The 20,501-nt window shown below is 40.6% G+C and overlaps 1 long non-coding RNA gene across 1 annotated transcript; it reads left to right on the top strand.

The window, feature by feature from the left end:
- Positions 1–10,994: 10,994 nt before the first annotated feature.
- On the top strand, positions 10,995–19,784 carry LOC136290209 (uncharacterized). The gene is made up of 3 exons (XR_010721046.1): positions 10,995–11,065; positions 11,437–11,513; positions 19,710–19,784. It is a non-coding gene; the product is annotated as an uncharacterized lncRNA (long non-coding RNA).
- The last annotated feature ends 717 nt before the right edge of the window (positions 19,785–20,501 follow it).

Consider the following 20,501-nt stretch of genomic DNA (forward strand, 5'->3'; position numbering starts at 1 on the left):
ACCTCCCTTCCTGGAGGATTCTATTCCTTTTGGGGATATGTAGGTTCTCTTACATCTCTGCCTTCAAAACATAAGGCATTTTTATTTTGACATGTTAGCTATATTGCATAGGGGTGAGCTGTAGGTGAAGGACTACAGTTCCTTGTTTATATTTCAAGGCTACTGTGGGTCTAGAGGATTTTCAGACTTGGTCTCATGTTGAATATTTGTGCATGCAACTGTAAAATTTAGAGAGAGGAGAAGAGACTGAACAGAGACAAAAGGTATTAGACTGATTTACAAAAACCTAGAAATCTGTGTGTTTATTTAAGAACTCCAGGAAGGCATTAAGGAAAGACTGCAACCTTTCTAATATCCTCTTAAAAACTATAATCTGAACAGCCATATTTTTGATTTGATATTGCTTTTTTATTACTTTCTAGATTGATAAAATCAGGATGAAATCCAGTGTATCTAAAGCTATTGAAAATTAACAGGGTGCCTTGCCATCTCTTTCCTGTAGGACATTTTCAGAAGCACAATAATTGAGGCAGAATTGCTCTGTATGCCTGTAGTCTAAGTCTTGATATGTGAATGCAGTCAATGTAAGCATTACCATATTATTCTAATTTTTTTCCATTTGAAACAAGATCTAAATAGCAGAACAAACCCAGCTGCAGATAGCAGCCTTCAATATCTTTTCAGTTTATGTTTCACAAATATGGCAGAGCTGCTGTGTTTGTAGTTTTCCATACAACTGAAAAAGTCAGCACTGAATTACTCACCAGCCTTTGGAAATCTTTCGTATGTGCTGGCTTCTGCGAGCTGTAGAGCACCAGCATTCACACTCCAGAGGACAAAATCACTTCCTTCCTCTATATTGACATATATCAGGATGCATGTGTCTTCTTGGTGCCTGGGTGATAAGCTATCAGCTTTACATCCTCTGCTGATTGTTCTGGAATGCCTTCACTTGTAAGTTGAGGAAACTAAAAAGATGTGTAGACATGGAGTGAGAAATTCCTGTGATAAATAACATCACCAATATCCTCTTGCACAAACAAGTGCTCTTCAGCTACATCACACTTGAAACCTGCTGTTTATTCTGCCTGTGGCAGCAACAGTCAGGACCTTCCATCCAGCTTCTGGGATAGAAAGAAAATGAGACACTTCACCAGGGCTTTTGGTTAAAGGAAAGTTGCACTGGAAAAGGTCTGAGGCCATTTCTGGCGGTGCAATTTGATGCTGTGGGTGACTTGATTTAATCGCTAATTGTCCCTGAAAGTGGCATTCCCATGGCTCTTCCTGCATTCACATCACTTCCCTGGGGCTGGCGCTCCTCTGTCTGCCCGGAGATGGACTGCTGAATCAAGAGCTACTGCCAAACTCGAAGTGTAAAGAAGAAGGGGAAAGTGGGATCAAGCCTCTTAGCAACAAGTAACTCTCATCTTTGCTTAGCTGTACTATTAACAGCATTCTCAGAGCTTGTAAGAACACACTGACCCTTGTAAATGCAGCAGTTTGCATGGCAAGAGCTTCTGGGCATTGCTGAATACAGGGAGGATAGATTTTGCTCTGTGATTCCAGCCTTACATTGGTGACACTTCCATCATTATGTGGAGCTCACGGAATTTGGTCCTCTCTATGGACAGAGTAACTGAAGCTTATGTGTTCAGTAATGCTCATTTTCACAAGAGGTTCCCACCAGTCCAGCTAGCAGTGCTGCTTTACATATTGTCCATGAGCAGGAAGCAAGAAGGACAAAGTGGAAATTACTGTAGTTTGTTCTGATCTTTCCTTGAGTCAGTGCTGGCCATGAATTAATTAGCTTAAATCTAACTGAAGTAAGGTTCATTTATTGTAATGCCAGCTCAAAATGCATGTCCCAGCCACCAGAGGGATTAAATCCAGCCTCAACGCAGGCCAGCAGCTCTCCACTCAGCACAGCGGTGAAGGGTAGGGCTTGGCAGGAACACCCCAGTCTTTGAGGCAGTCCTGAAAGACATGGTGGGCTCATGAGGCCATGGCTTTGCAACCCTCAAGGGATGGATCTGAAGGACTGGTGGAGTGTTGGTTGGTGTGCTGGAGTGCACAGGGGTCAGCTTCAATTGCCTCTATGACACCTGGTGTTACATCCAGTGCTCTACACTAATCTAGACTTGTGGGGTTTTAGTCTTGTTTTTTTTTTTTTAATTTCTTTTTCCTTTCCTTACCCTTTCTTGGGTACGCTGAGGTGTCTTGAGTCCATAAGAAAACGTCTCCCTTGGACAGCTGTGACTGACCTGGCTGAGAAATTTAGCTCCAGGAAAAGGTGTACAGCTAAGAATGGCTGTTATTGCAGTTCTAGAAGTTAGTCAGATTTGCAGCTGTATTGGTTTGGAAAAGACAGGTGTTTGCCAGGGAAAGCTGGAGCTTCCCTTGGAATGGAGAATGCAAACCCCATCCCTCGAAATGATTATAATTTTGTAATTAAGGGCATTTAGGCAAAGATTTGGGAATAGGAATAACAGTTCTTTACTAGGAATATTTAAAAAATACAAATGTAATAAAGCAAGCAAACAAGCAAACAATCCAAAAAATTCTAGAAACATTGACAGTCAGAATACAACTTGACGTCCTGGTCAGGGTGTTTGGAGTAGTCCAAATAAGTCCTCCTGGAGTAACAGAGGTGCTTCTGTTGGAGTAGAGATGATCCTGTAGAAGGGTCAAATGGCGAGATGGGTCTTGTCTTGCTCTCGGAATCCACTGGAAAACAGGCTGCCCTGCTGTGCTGAATTTCAGCTTTTATCTCGGTAGCAATGCTTGGCTCCTCCCACTGGGTGGAGCATCTCAGAATGGGATGATGTAATGTTATCAGTCATGTGGGGAGCCTTAATGGCCCATTAACAGAAGATATCCCCCTGGAGGGAGGATGGGTTGTGGAAGAGATAAGGAACATTGTTCCACCTGGTTTTAACAGCTGGCCCATTACCAGAAGGCACCCCCCCCCCCCCCCCTCCTCCCACCCCCAGACTTAAAAGAAAAAAACCCTCTTCAACTGTTTTCAACAGATTGGGAATAAAATACATGCTTTTGGTTATATATTGCAACCCAAGACAGCAGTCCATTTTTTTTCCTGTTATTTCCTCCTGGCTAGCTAGATTTAACAGCTTCCTTCTCAGCATGGTGACTTCTCAGCATTGTCCTGCTGGATGTCTGGCTCTCCCCATGCAAGGTGTAAAGAACCATGTACCTCCATTGCAGCAGGGATTTTCACTGTAGGAACTGGGATCCTTAGAGTTTGACTGACCTGACCACAAGTTTCTTCTCTCTTAGTTGTCTCAGGATCCATGACGCAGTATCCTCCATAGATTTGCATCCGTCACTTTGTCAGGTATCTCAGAGTTGGAAGCCGGTAGACAGGATCCTGTGGCACGGCTGAGAAATATGTCAATGCAACCCAGAAGGGCCATAAATCTGACCTTGGACATGAATGCTTCAGCAGACAGGTGAAGTGGCAGCTAGAGGAGGAAGAAATCTGGTCAGAGGGACCTCCCCTGGGTCACAGAGATGAGAGAGCAGTCAAGAGGGAGCTCTGCCACAGTGCACACTGGTGCTGCTGCCTGCAAAGGATGTCAAGCTCCTGATACAACCTCCTGATATTGGTGTTGCAGGAATTCAAAGCATAGTTAGGTATTTCTATATCCCCTCAGGCAGATACGTGAGTTGGTTGGAGAACAGAAATATCCCATTCTGTGTGTGTGTGCTGTTTCTCCATGTGGAAATGGATTCAGTCTCACTCAGAGATCTCAAAATAGCATATGGAAATGTGTTCTTGCTTTCATGTTCATTTTGTTCTGCCTTACACCTGTTAGACTTCACATTTTCCACAAAAAGGAACAGGAATTACCTTTTTTCAGAAAACAACTTTTTTTTCTTTTTTTTTTTTCTTTTTTTTTTTTTTTGCCGGAGCCAACTGAACACCTTGTCCTGATCAGTTTAGAAAAAGCTGTTCACCTAAACCCACAGATAAGTGAATCATATTCAATGAGGTCACTTTTCCCCAACTAAACAAATGAATTTTCTTCCAGGGTAATACAATCTTCTGTTACACAGAGATTAAATTACTGGGTTTTAAAAACCAGAAGTCTCAACCTTTTATAATATCAAAAGTTTGCAATTTTCTGTTCAACAGTCTGACTAGCAGAGTGGTTTACTAAAGCAAAACAAGAAATTATTCTTCTTGAAAATTTTCAGAAAACATTCAAAGTGTTCTAGCATTCACCTTAATAAAGATTGGTGCTGGAGTCTTTTTTTCTCTACTGTCCCCCAACCGATCTATACTGCCTTTACTGCTATGGCTACAAATGGCTTATGACTTCAAAAAGTCAATTAAGAGACTGGCTTTGAATCTCTCTTCTACCTAACTCCTGTCTGTGGCTGATGTGCTGCCAAGGGAGCTGCATTGTTTCCTAGTGCAGCAAATGAATAAAGTTAAATTTACATCTCGCTATGTGCTAGAGAAATAGAGATGTAGTTATGTATGCATTACCTTGAATATAAATAATATAGAGATCCCCACCTCCTCTGTCTGCTACAAGGCATGCATGAAAATGTCCCCCTAGAATAGAAATAAAACCATAAAACACCATGTCTGTAGCTAGAGATGAGTCAGATGCAGGTTTTAGAAGTGAATCCAGATTTCAAATGCCACCTTAATCTGTGTGTGCGATCAAAGGTTTTGATTCTGACCCAACTCTAAATCACCATAACAGCCTGGATGAGATCCTTTGAATCCATAAATCTCTACCATTTTATACATCCATTTAACCATATGGAGTTCCTTTCTCAAACTGGGGTCATATGAAACTGGGGGATGCCTTGCTGGGCATTGCAAGATGTAGGTACGACTGCCAGGTCAGATGAAAAGCTATCTTGTGGCCTCGGGTACACATTTTACTGCTGCCTGGCATTTCACAAGTGATGGGGCCCCAAGGAGCAGCAGTGGGGCTGTCACATTCAGGCTCTTGGGGGAAGCATTGCCATGCTGTGGCACCTTGGGCAGGGGGACACAGGATTCAGCCCTCAACCTGGAGGTGCCCCACAGTGAGAGGCTTCCTGAAACCTCCTAGTTGGCTCTCCAGCATGGTTGGGGCTGATCCCAGCTACAACCTGCGCAGGAGGAAGAAGGGGAATAGCTGGGCTCAATTCCCCTTTTTTAACACAGCTTCTTGTTCTCATTCAAAACTAAATTTGGAATTTGAAGAGCCTTCATGCTCCTGAACAATCCACAGTCTTGATAATCCTTCTGTCAACGGGATAAATGCTTCTTCTGCTTCACAAAGTTGGTATATGAGGGGTAAAATTCTGTTTAAATTTTGGGTCACTGAGATCTGGAAGTTGTAAAGGCACAGACTGGCCAGCAGTGGGGAGATGGCTAAATATTTTGTGGATTCATTGGGTGAGCTTTAATGATAGTATTATGTGTTTGTTTTGGAGTTTTTTCCTGAGTACAATTTAGGTTGAATTAAATCTCTTTATTAAAATAGTTAGTTTGGCTTTCCAACTTTCATTTGGGATAAAATGTTTTGTCCCAAATGCTTTTGTCCCATTTTCAAGACTACAGGCAAAACAAGAAACAGCATTAAGCACACTTCTTTTAAATAATGTTTTCTTTCTCTTCTACTATATTTAAAATTGCCTTTTTGTGGGTGCTGAAGGTGAATCAAAGTATCAGTTAACCTTCAGGTCAGACACAGGTACCAGGCTTGAGTTTAGGCAGGTCACCCAGCTATTATGCTCCATCTCCATATGCTACATCCTTGGGAATTACCACGTATATATTTTCCTAATCAGAGCAAATTAATTATTAATTAATTAATTAATTAATTATAATTAATTTTTCCCTCAGCAAAAAAAGGACCTTATGTACCACTATGTAACATGACATTAAGCTTGACTGAAAATTATCCCTCTCAGTCATAATTAAACATGACTTAGCTCAAATTTAGCATGGCTCTTGAAATCAAAAAGTGATTTTTGTTATTAGGACAATGGAGGGGATGAGGCAGGGTGGCAGGTGATAAATTCTGTCCTTAGGAACTATTCACTTCCCCTGCACACTGTTCTCTTTAGAGAGGGGATTACTACATCTAGAAAGTGGCCAGAAACATTCCTTGTCTACATTTAGGTGAAAAGTCTGCATTAGTGTGTTTAAGGTTAACACACAAAGTGAAAGGAAGCTTTACTTTCAGCATACAGTTACAACTCCAACTCTAAATTGGAATGTTATTTCAAAAGTACATGTTTTAAAGCACAACTGTTCAACTTCAATCTTTTAAAGCTGTTTCTTGTTTTCTGAAGAGAAAAAAGAAGCCAAAGGGTTGGAGCAGAGGGTATTTAGGATGAGAATTAGAACACAAATTTGAAAGTCCAAAAACTTTCAGATGCTTTAAAAAAGCAAATAAAGAGAATCCCCTAAAATGTTTTTGAGGCTTTAATTTTGGTTTCTGGAGGCTTCCAGTTTGACAGATACACTGTTTTATTACCTCAGTTCCGTGCAGAAAAAATCTGAGCTCATGAGCACTGCGTGGAGATGCCATATGGGAAACTTTGTAAGCCTCTGGCAAATATCTGTATCAAACATGCACTTGTGTATTACCTTGCATACAAAGCACAAAATGGCAACAAACAGAACACCCCAGCACCAGCGGGCTGCAACAAATTACCTTCTCCGCTTACAGATGGCAAAACAGGACCCACCTGTGCTCCTTGTAGCCTCCTTTCTGAGAATGTAGTGAAAAATGTTGCTACTCTAAGCCAGTCCTTTTTGTCTGTATGTAACAAGAGAAGGCTCAGTGGGAAGGGTGATGAACCCAGCACCTGCCTGGGAAGAATGTGATCTAAATCAGACTCTCAGGCCACCCTTCTGCTTAGCACAGCCACCCCACAACTGGTAAAAATGTATTCTCTGCAAAGACACAGATGCAGGCATCATATTTATTTGGTAACTGAAGGCTGTGTACATTTAAATGCTTCAGTGGGAAATACAAATATGAATCATCTCAGGTTGTGTGATGGCATTGCAGCATCCTTCAGTGCATGGGGGTGCCCTCCTTTCAACACCCCTTACTGTCACATGAAATTTCCACATTATTAAGCTTTATCTTGCTGGACTACAGACCTGTCACAGCTCAGAGTGAGGAATCTGGTCTTCTAGGAGCAGTGAGCCGGACAATACCCTTGATGGCATTCACCCAGGGAAGGCACATGCTGCAAAGCAGAAATGTAAATCATTTCTTCCGAGGCAGACTGTGGAGCAGGGTGACTGTTATCAGGTCCATCCATAATGAAAATGAAAAATGGGTGCATCATTCTTTCCCTTTTCACAAATATCTTTCACACTCAGTGGTCTTCCTGAGCCTGAAGTATTGAAGCACCTTTATTGAGCATTAAGCTATATTGTACACACCGTTAATTCAGCTTCATAATGCCATTAACAAACAAGCAATTATGACCATCTAAACTGAATGTCATAGTAGGTAAATATGTGGAAGCAGCCTTCATTCAGCCCATAGAGTTATTCTCTTCACAACTATCCTATATTCTGATTATTCAGGTGCCTTGTACAGTGCTATGAATTCCTCCCCAAGCACAGCAATTTTTAAGTGCTAAATTTCTCCTATCCATTTTTACATAGAGGCAGGTGCAATACTGCAACTATTCCTTGTACTGCCTCTCATCAGTAACACCAGCATCCCTCTCTCTCTTAGATGCCACTAATAAATGCTGAATTTAACAGCTGTGTGCCCAAGCAAGGAAATCTAACTGCAGGGTTGTTTATTGCCTGGAGCATCCACTGATAACAATAAAAGGGATACAGTCTTTATGAAGACCTTACATGCAAACTAGATTATGCATCCATAGCTTAATTTAGCTCCCTTATGCTGAGGCATTATGATACTTTTGTTAATTACATGATCACATATGGCATTTTCCACATTCAACTACTGCTTCAGTTGTTGCATAGGATGCACTGTGATGGGCAGCTGTTCAGCAGTCCTCTTTTTTCAACTCTTCCATGCAGGGGTCCTGTGTCACTCTGATTACGCACTGAGCTGCGTGAAATGGAGATAATCAGTTTTTCCTCGTGTGTTCTTCTGAAGCATGGATTGCTGGGAAATTGGACCTCTTCACAAGTATCAACAGTTATCTTTAGAGCTCCCCTGTGATAATACAGAAAAGGGATTATCCCATTTCAGAGGCATGGCTGAAGCTCATGCAATTCTTGCATCTACTGCAACATTTGCCTGAATTTGACCCCCAACACTGTCTGAAGTTATTCAGTATCACTTCAGCAATCCCAGGCTGAGAGGTAAAAAGTGAACGTTTGCTTTACAAGGGGAGTGTGTGAAGCCTCCTTCAGAAAAGCTTTGAAATGCAGCAAGCTCTTAACACCCATCCCTGGATGGGCTCCAGACTGTAACTCGTAGCTTCCACTGACTCAACACAGATCGTCTTCCCAAAGAAGAAAGCCGAAGGAGGGATAGAGGGTTTTGAGTGGTTTTGTGAAACATCCCAGCAGAAAGGGAAATGGATAGCACAAGGACCATCAGCCAGAAGCAAAGACCTTGCCCCTAGGAGGGGAAAATCAGTCCAGATCATTAGCCTAGCAAAAGAGGGAGAATAATGATAAGAGAGCTATGTGTCTTCAGCTCTGACTACTCTGCCTGGAGTACATCTGAAGACCAAAGCTGCCTAAGCAAACACAAGTGCATGCACAAGGCAAGCTCGTGTCTCAGCTGTGAGCAACAAGAGTGGTTCTGCCAAGGTCTTTTCAATCAGTGCAGTGTTACTGATGTTAATTAAATCCTTTGGCATGTACACCTGCCTGCAAGTCAGAGCTGGCCCAGGCTTTATAGCTGTAATGTTACATTAATGACTTCAGATGGCAGGTCATGCCATTGGTTTCAGCAAGGCTGTCCGTGGCAGCCATAGGTGGAAGTGATCCTTCCTCTTTCTGTAACTGTAGAGGAGCAATGCTGGAACATTCCACATGGGACCATTAATAGATTGAGACAAATTAAGGCTGGCAAAAGGTATGGCTGCTGACATAATAGTATTTGTGGTAGGAAATCTATCAGTTCCAAGCAATCTTGACTTTCAAAGTGTATTTGTCATTGGATTCTCCATGCTTTCCAGCCCCACTGAGAAATTTTGTGCATACCAGGCAACATATACAATACTATGTGAGATGAAATGCTCTCAGGTACATGGTATGATTTGTGGAGTTGTCCTGTACAGGGCCAGGAGTTGGACTTTGATGATCATGTGGGTCCCTTTCAACCTGGGGCATTATTGGTTTCATCCAGTAATGGATGAACCATGATATTTTAAACTGAGTGAAAGAATCTGAGCACAAAGGGAATGTCTTTTTGCATAATGATCTGTGAAATCCAGTGCCATAGGAAGTCATGGAGGATGTGAACAGTCAGGTTACAGAGAGCAGGTACTTATACCAAGAAGCAGAATGAATAAATTTAAAACAGTAAGCTCCTTAAACGATTGGTGTGGGTGAAAGGAAGCCTGAAACCTTATACTTGCAGGTTAAGGCACTAGCGGTCTGGAAAAAGCTGTTCTATAACTCTGTGTTGTAGAATTTTATGTATTTTTGAAGTGTCTGCTGTGTGAAACTTGGCAACTTGGTCCACTGTAGAAAAATCTGTATTTCAGCCTGAGTAGAATATATCTCCCTTTGTATTAGATTAATGTAAAATCTTCTTCATTCTCAATAAATGGAGCCATTTATAATGTCAGTGCTGATTGGCAGTGTAAGAACTGACATCAAAAAGCATAGTAGTAACTGGGGCTTCCTCCAAAATGGTAGCAATCCTCTGCAAATCATCTTTTACATGGTAGCCTGAAGATCTTAGTCAAGGACTGGAAAATGGGGGTTTGATGCCTGCTTCAGTGTAAGGAAGTTTTAAACCCATTGCTCCTGATTTTTAAGACACAGTGCTACTCATTATGGCATAGACAAGATGAATGGGGAAAAAAAGGTTGGAGACAGGGAAAGACAGGTTTATAGGTTCCTTTACCTCTGCCAGTTGAAATTGTGCAATTTCTAAAGGAAAAATTAATGGTCTAAGAACAAGATTACAAGCAACAGACACTCTCTTACCCCAGCAATGTGGGGACTCTGGGCTATGGGTTGCACCCAGGAGCAGTTTCATTGGACTTTTCTGTTAATCACTGGATAAAATTGTTGGGAGGAGGAGGGGACCAAACCTAACAGAGCAGGACTTAGAGCCAGTTCTGGAAAAGCACCAGATGGTTGAGGCTGGTTATACCTGATGGCATTACTCCTCAATTACTTTGCACAAAGGCCATTGAGTTGGCTCTGTGATGAAGCACCTTGAAGGCTCACAGAGAGATGTTCAATTGCTAAAAATATTTGCACAGCCTGGTACGAAGGTGTTTTAAATAAAAATTGAGAATTTCTTATTTGACAGACCTGACATCTTATCAACCACGTTTAGTTGTGTGGTAGAAGGGATTTGCTCATGACTGTGAGTTCTGTTGATCAGAACTTACCAGAGTGATTAAAGTAGCATGTCCAATTTCACTTAGCTTGGCCACAAACATCCAGTACTTTATACACAAGGCTTCTTTGAAGCCACCATACATCAGCACAGAGGGGACTCTTAGCTCCTATGTGCTCTAGGACCAAATGCTAGGCACATGCAAGGATGCAAAGCACATGGGTCTCAGCTTAGAGGGCCATGTCCCCACAGGTTTTACCTCCAGTCCACCAGGATAACATCCTCAGCAGTGCCATTCTAGTACTGAGCACTTTTTATCCCTGGCCTGGCATAAAAAGGAGACATTTCCTTTGAATTCACAGGAAAAACATCTGTTGCCCTCTCCCAGCTGCACAGGGTTGGCCTCAAATCTCTCTAAAGAAACACCCTCCTCCTGCAAGGAACGTCTCAATGTTTATTAGCTGTGGAGAAGCAGGCACACACCCATTCCCACAGGGCTGGGATGTAACCATCTTTCCTGACTTGGGACGCTGGAAGCACATTTAAACCTGCCAGCTCTGACGAAGGTGAGTGGGCTGAGTCCCAGCACCTGCACTTAATTTTCCTCCAGAGCAATGAGACATGGTGTCAGTCCTATTTCTGGGTCCTTAAAGATGTCGCACTCCCTGCCATGTATGTGCTGGAGCCTGTTGGGTTTGAGATAATTTACCTTTTATGAGGCTTGTGCCATGTGAGCAAATCCTGGTGTATATGCTCCATCACCATCCCAGTACAGAAGGAAAAGGCTGTTTCTGGCATCTGCAAGGGTCTACCTCCTGCTGGATGCTCCTTCAAGTGCCATAATTCAGACTGCCATGTGCAGAAAAATTAAGGATGTGGGACATTTTACCTCCTAAACAATCTGGCAGCATTTTAAGACCTGCCACCTATCTTTAAGGTACTATGGCAGCCCAGCCTGGAAGTGCCATGAGCCTCCACTGGATGCATGGGAAACAAGACTGCTGAAGATCTGTAGTGAGTAAAATCCTAAAAGCTGTTAAGTTTGCATCACTCTGAGTCTCTTTTCAGCCTAATTCACAAAGGCTTTTACACAACCACTATTACAGCCTAAGCTCCATTCTCCTTTAAGTCCTCGCAATTTCGTTGGAGGTCATGGGGTTGTATTCTCTATCACATTGAGTTATTAAGTGGGAAACACACACACTACAAAAAATCGAATGAGTCATATTAAGGCAGGACTATTCTTTGCAGTCTCCAGAACTGTGCTGTTAAGCCCTGAAATGGAGGGTTTAACAAAGGCAGGAGACCACTCTCTCACTGTCTCCAACCACTTGCAATTTGTGGTCAGGTTTTAGCAGTATGAGTGCCACAGGATTTGGCTATCATTGAACTTCTTTTTAAATATTACACTCACTCAAAATCTGACAGAGGCAGATTTTTGTCAGGAAGCAGATGAATGAGGCACTAGTGTCATGGCAGTAGACAGATTGTTTAGAACTCAGAAGATGTACTGTGAATCTGAATTTAAAAAGCATAATTTAATATTTGGCACATTATTAAAGCAGTGTCAATTTCCAATTTTTTTATTACACATGTGTGGGTTCAATATAATTATACTTCTGTACAGTGTGTACACATTTTTTGTCTGCATAAATGTGTGACCTCATGTGGGACCATTTTGTACAATTCATTTAAAAGCACAATTAATACTCTCTTACCCTTACTTGTATCCTAAGTAGTAATATCTAGTCCAAAACACAGTGGTAAGGCAAAATGTTCCTAGAGCAAGCCAATTTCTTTTGGAAAACAGGAAAACTGTGTAGCTGTTTTATGAACATAAATACTGTTTAAGTGTATAATTACACGTAGGAAATTATTTCAAACACAGAAACACAAGAAACATCAAATCAAGCATGATTCAGTAAAGGCAGTCCTTCACAGTGCATTTCCAGGGGGGGAAGCTGCCAGTGGTAGTGGTAGCTGACATAGTGGTAGTTCCCAGAAATGAAAGGAAAAGCTAAAAGCAGGGTTCGTTTCATATAACTTTTTCATCTAAAAATAAGGCCTCTTACACAATCTGTTCACCTGGAGTTCTTCAATGATCTGAGAAGAGAGAGGAGAGATCAAGAAGGAAACTCCAGCAGGTAGCTTGTCATGTCATATAAGAGGGTTGTCGGGAGAGGGGTTTCTCCCGAAGCTACCAATTCCAGTCACTAGTTAGAGAAATAGATGATTAGCGCCTTTTTTTTTCTTTCTTTTTTCTTTTCTTTTTTTTTTTTTTTTTTTAATGGCCCAAATTATGTGATTAAATCCCACCCTGTAGTACTTGCCAGAAGCCTCAGAGGAGGAGGGGAGGGGTACCCATGGAGAGGTTCCCAGGTACAGCAACTTGACTCTTGCTAGAGATGAAATCTCACCACCCTTTCTCTGATCCACTGGAACTCCTTCTGAACTCCACAATTCAGGGATTCTGTAGGACAGTACCCTTTAGCAGGATTTTCGTGGCTCATGTTTGAACACCTGCTGTCATGAGAGTCCCGTGTTCCTGGGGAGTTGCAGCCAGTTGTTTGCCACAAGTCAGACAGGGAAGGGATGAACAAAGTGCTTTGCACCTAACTGGTACCCTCTACCTGAGCTTGATTCTAGCTCTGCGCATCAGCCTTATACACCTCTAGATTTCTTCAACCCTAAATTATTTACTTGCTCCTTCTGATTCAACAATATTTTTGATTTTTTTCTGTTTTCAATTTTTTCCCCCTTCATTCATGAAGATGCACTACATGTATGTTTTTTTAATATTTTCCTTGGGGATAAATTAACCATCACCTGTGCCTTATTTGTATTAAATGCTGACAATAGATAAGACGGTAGAACTTTTTGACCTCCAAACATGTGCTTCTGATTAGATTACTATTATGAACTACTCTAGGTTTAATTTAATTAGTCAAAGCATTATGATGACATATTCATTAAGTCCATTGTTTTAAACAGAAGCCAAATGAACATGCCAATGGAAATTAAATCCCTTCAAAAGCTGTTCCTGCCCATGCTGATGCTGCTTGCTTTAACACCCCAGGACAGCACAGCATTGCAAACCCCATAGTACCTGAAAGACCCTTGTACGAATACCTCCCCAGGCACCAAGCTGGCTGCTCTGGGCCAAGACTCTATGCATAAGAGATCACAGACACCAGGGTTTGTGCTAATACCCACGCACACTCACAAAATCCCACCAAACAGCCACATTATTTTGTGGCAACAGAGCCACGCCCTGCCTTACAGAGTGTTCCTTGCAACACTCGTACTTGTGGGTTTGGTCTGTGATGTCCCTTTGAGAGAACTTGGGGATGTCTGGCTGAGGATTCATCTTCCTCCCATGGTGTGTTATTTCACTGTGCTTTCTTGAGATATATTTTGAAGAGTTTTTTCCTCCCAAATTACTCTATATATCATCTCTGTTGCTTTAGATAGTACAGCAAAAGAAGAGCTAAAACAGTAATATAATATTTTCCCTATTCAATGGAAAACATAAATTCTTGTTCGCTTGTTTTTAAATCAAAGCATAAATCTGCAATTTTATTGGAACATGGCCTCTGTAAAAGGTTTTATGGATATTTAAGAGGAATATGAGTTGTAAAAAAAATGTAAGTTTATTACACACTTGGATTAAAATTTTCCAGTTTCCCTGGTAAAAAAAGTACAGCTTGTGAAAAACACATTAATATGCTACCTTTTGGATTTTCACACAAGGGTATAAATATTAACACAGTAAATTGTGCAAATAAAGACAATTCATGATAGACAGACAAGGACACTTGATATCCAGAATTTTCCTCTTCTGTATTTTGAATAATCTCTTGTGTGAGACTACAGATCTCCATAACCTCACCCCACCGTGTCAGCCCTTCTGTTTGCTGCTGCTTGAGAATGAGCTGGGTCTTTAGACACTGGGGCATTTCTAGAGTGAATTATCTCAAAGCCACTAAAGGCTACAGTGAGAGGTCATCTGTTTCTGAGCCAAATCTTGATGCTACTGGGCAGATTTGACATAACAAATGTTTTTACACCAATGTTTTGCCTTTATTTGTCCTTGCATCAGACAATTTTCAGGCTTTGTGTCATCTAAAAGGTCTCTTGCTATTCCTACGTGTTCACTTTTTTATCCATCTATGTGGTTCTGCATTTTTAACTGACTAATTGGATCAGAAATATCTCCTGTTTGCTACTACATGGTGTATGTCTCAGTCACGGGTCTGTATTCTACATATACCACTGACTTTTATGTTTTTATTACTTTAAACCCATATTTAAAGCATCTTCATGGCAATATATAGGAAGTGTACCAAAATATTTATTAAAACCAGTATCAGACGTTTGGTTAATTAGCATACCATTTCCCATCTGGGCAATATCTGAAATGGATTTGCCACCCTGTCTAAAGAAGAGGAGACATCCTCCATCATGGGAGTTATTGCTTGCACCAGCAACAATGCATCCATGGAAATCACTGGTGCAGAAATATGGTCTTACATTGTAAATACAACCAACCAACCAAGTGCCTTGCAGTTTTCCATAATGAGTGGATGAATGCACGTGGCAAATAACTCCTATTAATGGCTAGGAAGCAATATGTGAACCTCTGGTGAACTGGTGAAAAAATAGACTGGAAAATTGGCAGTGTTGCAGTCTTGTCTGATTTGCATACTTAAATACTTGTGTCCTCTGCACTTTCTCAGTGAGAATACATAATGTAATCAGGAATAAAATGCAAATTTTTAGCTAAGGAATGTAACTTCTTTAACAAAAGGAGAAAGAAGTGACTAGTAAGACATTGTGCTGGCACTAAAAGAAACACCTTTGGTTTTTAAATCTAATTACAGTGTGATCCGTTTTTCTGTTGTTTTGGGTTTTTGTTTTGTTACTTAAATCTATGCTATATTACTGAAACCAGGTCAAATGCAATGTCATTGCAATCTTTCTAACTGTTCTGGGGAAAAACACTGCCATTTGTACATACAGCTGATGGGGCAAATATTAAGGATGGATCAAAACGAAATGATGGTGAATATCATCTGCAGAAGAAGAAAACTTGTTCCGTGTATACTCATAAATGTTTTAAAGCTTAAATTTAGAAGCATTTATTCTAAAGAGATATGTTGATGTATGCTCTGTTCGATCTTCAAGATACCACTTTTAGAATAATTTATACATATGCACTAAGTTTCCCTTGATTTGTCATGTTAACCAAAACAGTGATATCCAGGGTTTTGCTCTTAAAAGCTAATTGCTGTAAGTGGATGCCCTTTTCTTTAAACTGACTTCAGCCATTTGTTCTGAAGGTTGTAGGTAATGAAGGGATCCTTTTCAACTCACTCTGGGACTGTAATATGTTTCTTGAAATTAGTATGGGACCCACAGAAAACTGTAGCTGAGGGATCTTAAATGAAAATGAAGCTCATAATGTTTGCTAAGCTTTATGCACAGTATTTCCTGATTTAAAAGAGATATTCCTTCTAAAGCACTGGAGGACACTGTCCCCTTTGGCATGCTATTTTTTAGTTTGCTCTTACTGTAGCCATCACTTTCTGATCTACCATTCCTTCTACATGAGGAGTTTCTATTGAAGTTAATGAAAAATGAAGATGTTCAAGAAAAGCAGTTCTATTTTCATGTTTTAACATAAAGATGCAAATCAGGACCAGTATTAAAACCCTAACAAAATGGATGGAATTGTAAAGCAGAGTTTTTATTGTATGTAAGTAATTTGTTCTGACATTTTGTATAAACATTACAAATAAATCAGGAGCTTTACTATAAATAATGCTTACTGCTGAATAATCTGGATAAAAGATAGTTGCTGTTATGGAACAGCTTTTTAGTTAGTGCTTTCAGTATCACTTTGAACTGGATTTAGGAATTTACTGGAGTGCCCTTTCCTGATGTTTATGTAGAGACTTCTGTGGACAAACTGGGAGGATGAAAGCAGTAAAATTGTGCCCAGTTCCTCAAATAGGAAAATCAAAATTTAGGTTTTGAGTATTCAAGAATCACCTCCTCCAAGCTCGGGAACAATGCATCCTAGAGGAGAGGAAATTAGGCAAAAATGTCAGGAGGCTTGCATGGGTGGACAATGAGATCCTCGACATACTCAAGCACAAAAAGGAAGCCTACAGAGGGGGAAGCAAGGACAGGGAACCTGGGCATAATACAGAGACATTGTCTATGTGGACAATGATTGGGTTTGGAAAGCTAAACGGTCGTGTAGAATCAAATTTCTACGCCAAAAAGAAAAGCTTCTTTAGGTACGTTAGTAGTAAAGAACGACCATGGAAAATATGGTGTCTCTCTGGAAGGAAATGGGAGACCTGGTAACCAAGGATATGGAGAAGGCGGAGGTACTCAATGACTTTTGCCCCAGATCTCACTGGTAAGTGTTCCAGCCACACTGCTAAATCATAGAAGGCAAAGGTACTCGGAGAATAAGGAGTCACCCACTGCAGGGGAAAATCAGGTCTGAGACCATCTAAGGAACCTGAAGGCGCACATGTCCATGGGATCTGATGAGATACTTTTGTGTGTCCTAAGAAAACTGGCAGATGAATTGGCTAAGCCACTAATCATCATATTTGAGAACTTTTGGCAGTCTGGTGAAGTTCCCACTGACAGGAAAAGGGGAAACACTATCCCCATTTCTTCAAAGAGAAAAAAAAGGAAGACCTGAGGAACTACATAACAGTTAGTCTCACCTCTATGCCCAGCAAGATCACAGTGCAGATCCTCCTGAAAACTGTGTTAAGACAAATGGAAAATACAAAAGTGATTGGTAACAGCCAACATGGCTTCACGAAGGGCAAATTGTGCTAACATAGTTGACAGAGGTTTGAGACTAGGTGATCTTTAAGGGCTCTTCCAAGTCAAACCTTTCTACAACTTTGTGATTTTAATTATGAGACTAGTCTCATGTCACAGACAGTAGACATTCTTCCTGTGGGGAATGCCTCTGCTCACATTAGGTGGATGCATCTTGGCAGGCCAGCTGAGATAAATCCTAGTCTCCAGTGTCATTGCTGATGAGACCTCCATAGACTCTCATGGGAATTAAGACCTCTCCCTAAATTACAAACCTCAGACACAGTCTTGTAACTGGAACTGAATTCCCCTTCCAATGATTTTTCTATCATGCAGTTGACCTTATAAAAGGGTTTGTCAGGGTCCATTTCCAATTGTAAGTCATGGAATGGAATTAGTACTTTCTACTGTCACAAAATCAGTGCCCGCTGTTCCCTCCACATCTGTGGGGTTGAGTCCCTGCCTGGGCCTCTTCCTGGCTGCTGCTGCTCAGTCAGGATCATTTCTTTCATGTGACTCCTTGCGTGGGCTCCCAACTGGTCCAAGAGGATGAAAGAAAGTCCCTTTCCATACCATGTCATGTGCTCAGTTACTGAGTGGTTTAGAGGTTTCCAAATCCTTGTTGAAACACTGCATCCAAAGGAAATAGAAGGTCTTGTATTTTACTTCAAAACAACCCCTGGAGCCAAGCCAGAGGTAAATGGGAAAAATACATAATTTTTAAAAAGGGAAGGATCTATTTACAAAATCTGATGTGCAAGAGGACTTTGAGTCTGAGCTGTTATTGCATGAGTTTATATAGGAAAGAAAACATGCAAGTCTCAAAGGAGGTAACTAATATCAGCAGGAGTCTGTAGTTTAGGGCCTACAGAAATTATTCTCCATGATACATCTGCCTGAAATGTACTGATTTTTATATAAACTGTATGACAAGCAAGATAAGATATTAAGAGTGGGAAAAGTGAAAGGGAGTAAATTGTGATAGTGATGTGAGATGGGGAAGAGGAGAAGCTGACTCAAATGCCAATTTTCTAGAATAATTTTTACTTATTTAATTGCAGGAGAACTTAGAGTTTTGAGTCACCACAAATGGATATTCTCATAATGTAAGGGCAGGCAATCCATTGCTGAAGCACCAGTAGTCCTCTGTGGTGCATGTTGCAACAAATATGCTCAGTTGTTTTGGTTCAATGCCTTTATCCTCAATACAAGAGCTTCTGGATGGACATGGTATCAGAGCAGCCCTCAGCCTTTCAGTTGTCTCAGCCAGCATGGGGGAGGTGCCAACTCAACAGTCAAATAAAAAGTATTGGAGGCTTACCATAGAAAACATCACATTTCCTCTGTAATTTTGTTCCATGCCATCACTTACAAAAGCCCCCAAAGAGACTCTTCTATTTCTGCAGGTTTTTTTTTTTTTTTTTTTTTTTTTTTTTTTTTTTTTTTTTTTTTTTTTTTTTTTTTTTTTACCCCAAAGGGGAGTTTTATCTGACTAAGGATATTTTCTGCCTAGGGTGAATCCTGCCACACTGAGACCAATGGTGCACATGTTCTTAGTAGTCTGTGCTGACCATGGAATGTGTCTCCTGGACAACAAAAAAATGAGCTAACTGCTTTGATGGATCATGGAGCAAAATGACTATTCCTTTCAAATGGGAGTTTGGGAGTCAGGATTATTTCCTGGAAAAAATCAGTTCTACTTTAGCCACTACCCTACAGCTAAAATCTATTAGAGATAGGTAAACATAGCTAAAACAATAATGGCAAAGTAAATACGTTTTATTTTGTAATCAGACATGAATTACACAATAATCACACAGCAATTACAGTAAAATGATTAAACTTCCATGTTACCTACAACTGCTGATTGATATACTCTGGTTAGGACATGGTACTGTCATTACAGCATAAACTCAACTGACTGTATCCGGGGTCTAAAAATACACTAGGTGATCAGAAAGTGACTCAGTCACAACCTGTGACTTAAGACACAACTCCAACTTGTAGAACTGGTGTGCTCAGGGGTGTACAGGCAAAGTCTAGTTATAATATAGTCCCTCTACAATTTAGGAGTCATTTGAAACTGCTGCATGTTGTAGTCTTAAAATAAGGTTTTACAATGTTAAAAATTGATAATGTTAGCAGATGCAGAAATCTCTATAGTTATAGCTAATTCATGGCTAGAGTACAAAATGCTAGTACAAGTAGTAATTTCCATATTTTTAGAAAAGATTCCTAAATTCAGTATAAGTTCTTTGAGCAATAAATGTAGGTTTGGAAATTCAGGATTGAAAACCTGCCTAAGCACAAAGTGTATTTCATTTGTATTTACATTTTTTCCATGTCATGCTGTCATTTCAGAAAAGGAGAACAAATGCCAAGGTGGATAGTAGCAGATTTCCCAAGGAATTCCAAGGCCTGGAAAAAAACCCCAAAATAATAAAGTAAGCATAGAAGGGCCTTATGTGATCTACTGAGTCTCTCAACTCATTGGACAATGATTTTGTCTTCCAGCCTTAAGTTTTGTTTGAACCATAGCACATGGTTTTATGATACATTCTTTCATGTTTTAAAATCTGCAAGTGAAGGATCAATTATTATTTATTCTCTTTATTGGAAATGAAGAGTTTCTAGGCTGAGTTTATCTGCCTTTGGTTTCCAGTCACTGAATCGTGTGTCTTTTTCTATCAGATAAAGCATTTAAATTCTGTTACACTGTAAAAAAATAACCTCTTATCCTTTTATTGGGTAAGCAAAGCAGACAAAAACTTTAGACCTCTTCACCAGAAGACGCTTCTTAAATTAGAGCATTCTTCCCCAAGTTCTGTATTTCTCCAATATATCAATATAACACCCCTGATCTCCACACCTGCAGCATCCCTGGACCTAGGGACGGGAATAACCAGTGCCTTGCCCTCAGTTATCCTGCTCACTGTTTCAGGTGTTGAGCTTGGCTGGCCCCTGCCACTGGGACACAGTACCAAGAGGGAAAAAAGCAGAAGTTAGAAAAAGACTGGCCACCTGAGAAACAGAAGCAGCAGCTCCATTGGTGCTCATGGTCAGTTTTGTGTTTTAAAGTAACAAGCATCATGTAGAACAAAACAATGGCATTTCCTTACTCCTTGGCATTTCTCTGTGATGGAAATGATTTGC

The sequence above is a fragment of the Chamaea fasciata genome, unplaced genomic scaffold (assembly GCF_029207755.1).
Source record: "Chamaea fasciata isolate MVZ Bird 193981 ecotype frontalis unplaced genomic scaffold, bChaFas1.0.hap1 SCAF_5, whole genome shotgun sequence".
Classification (NCBI taxonomy): domain Eukaryota; kingdom Metazoa; phylum Chordata; class Aves; order Passeriformes; family Sylviidae; genus Chamaea; species Chamaea fasciata.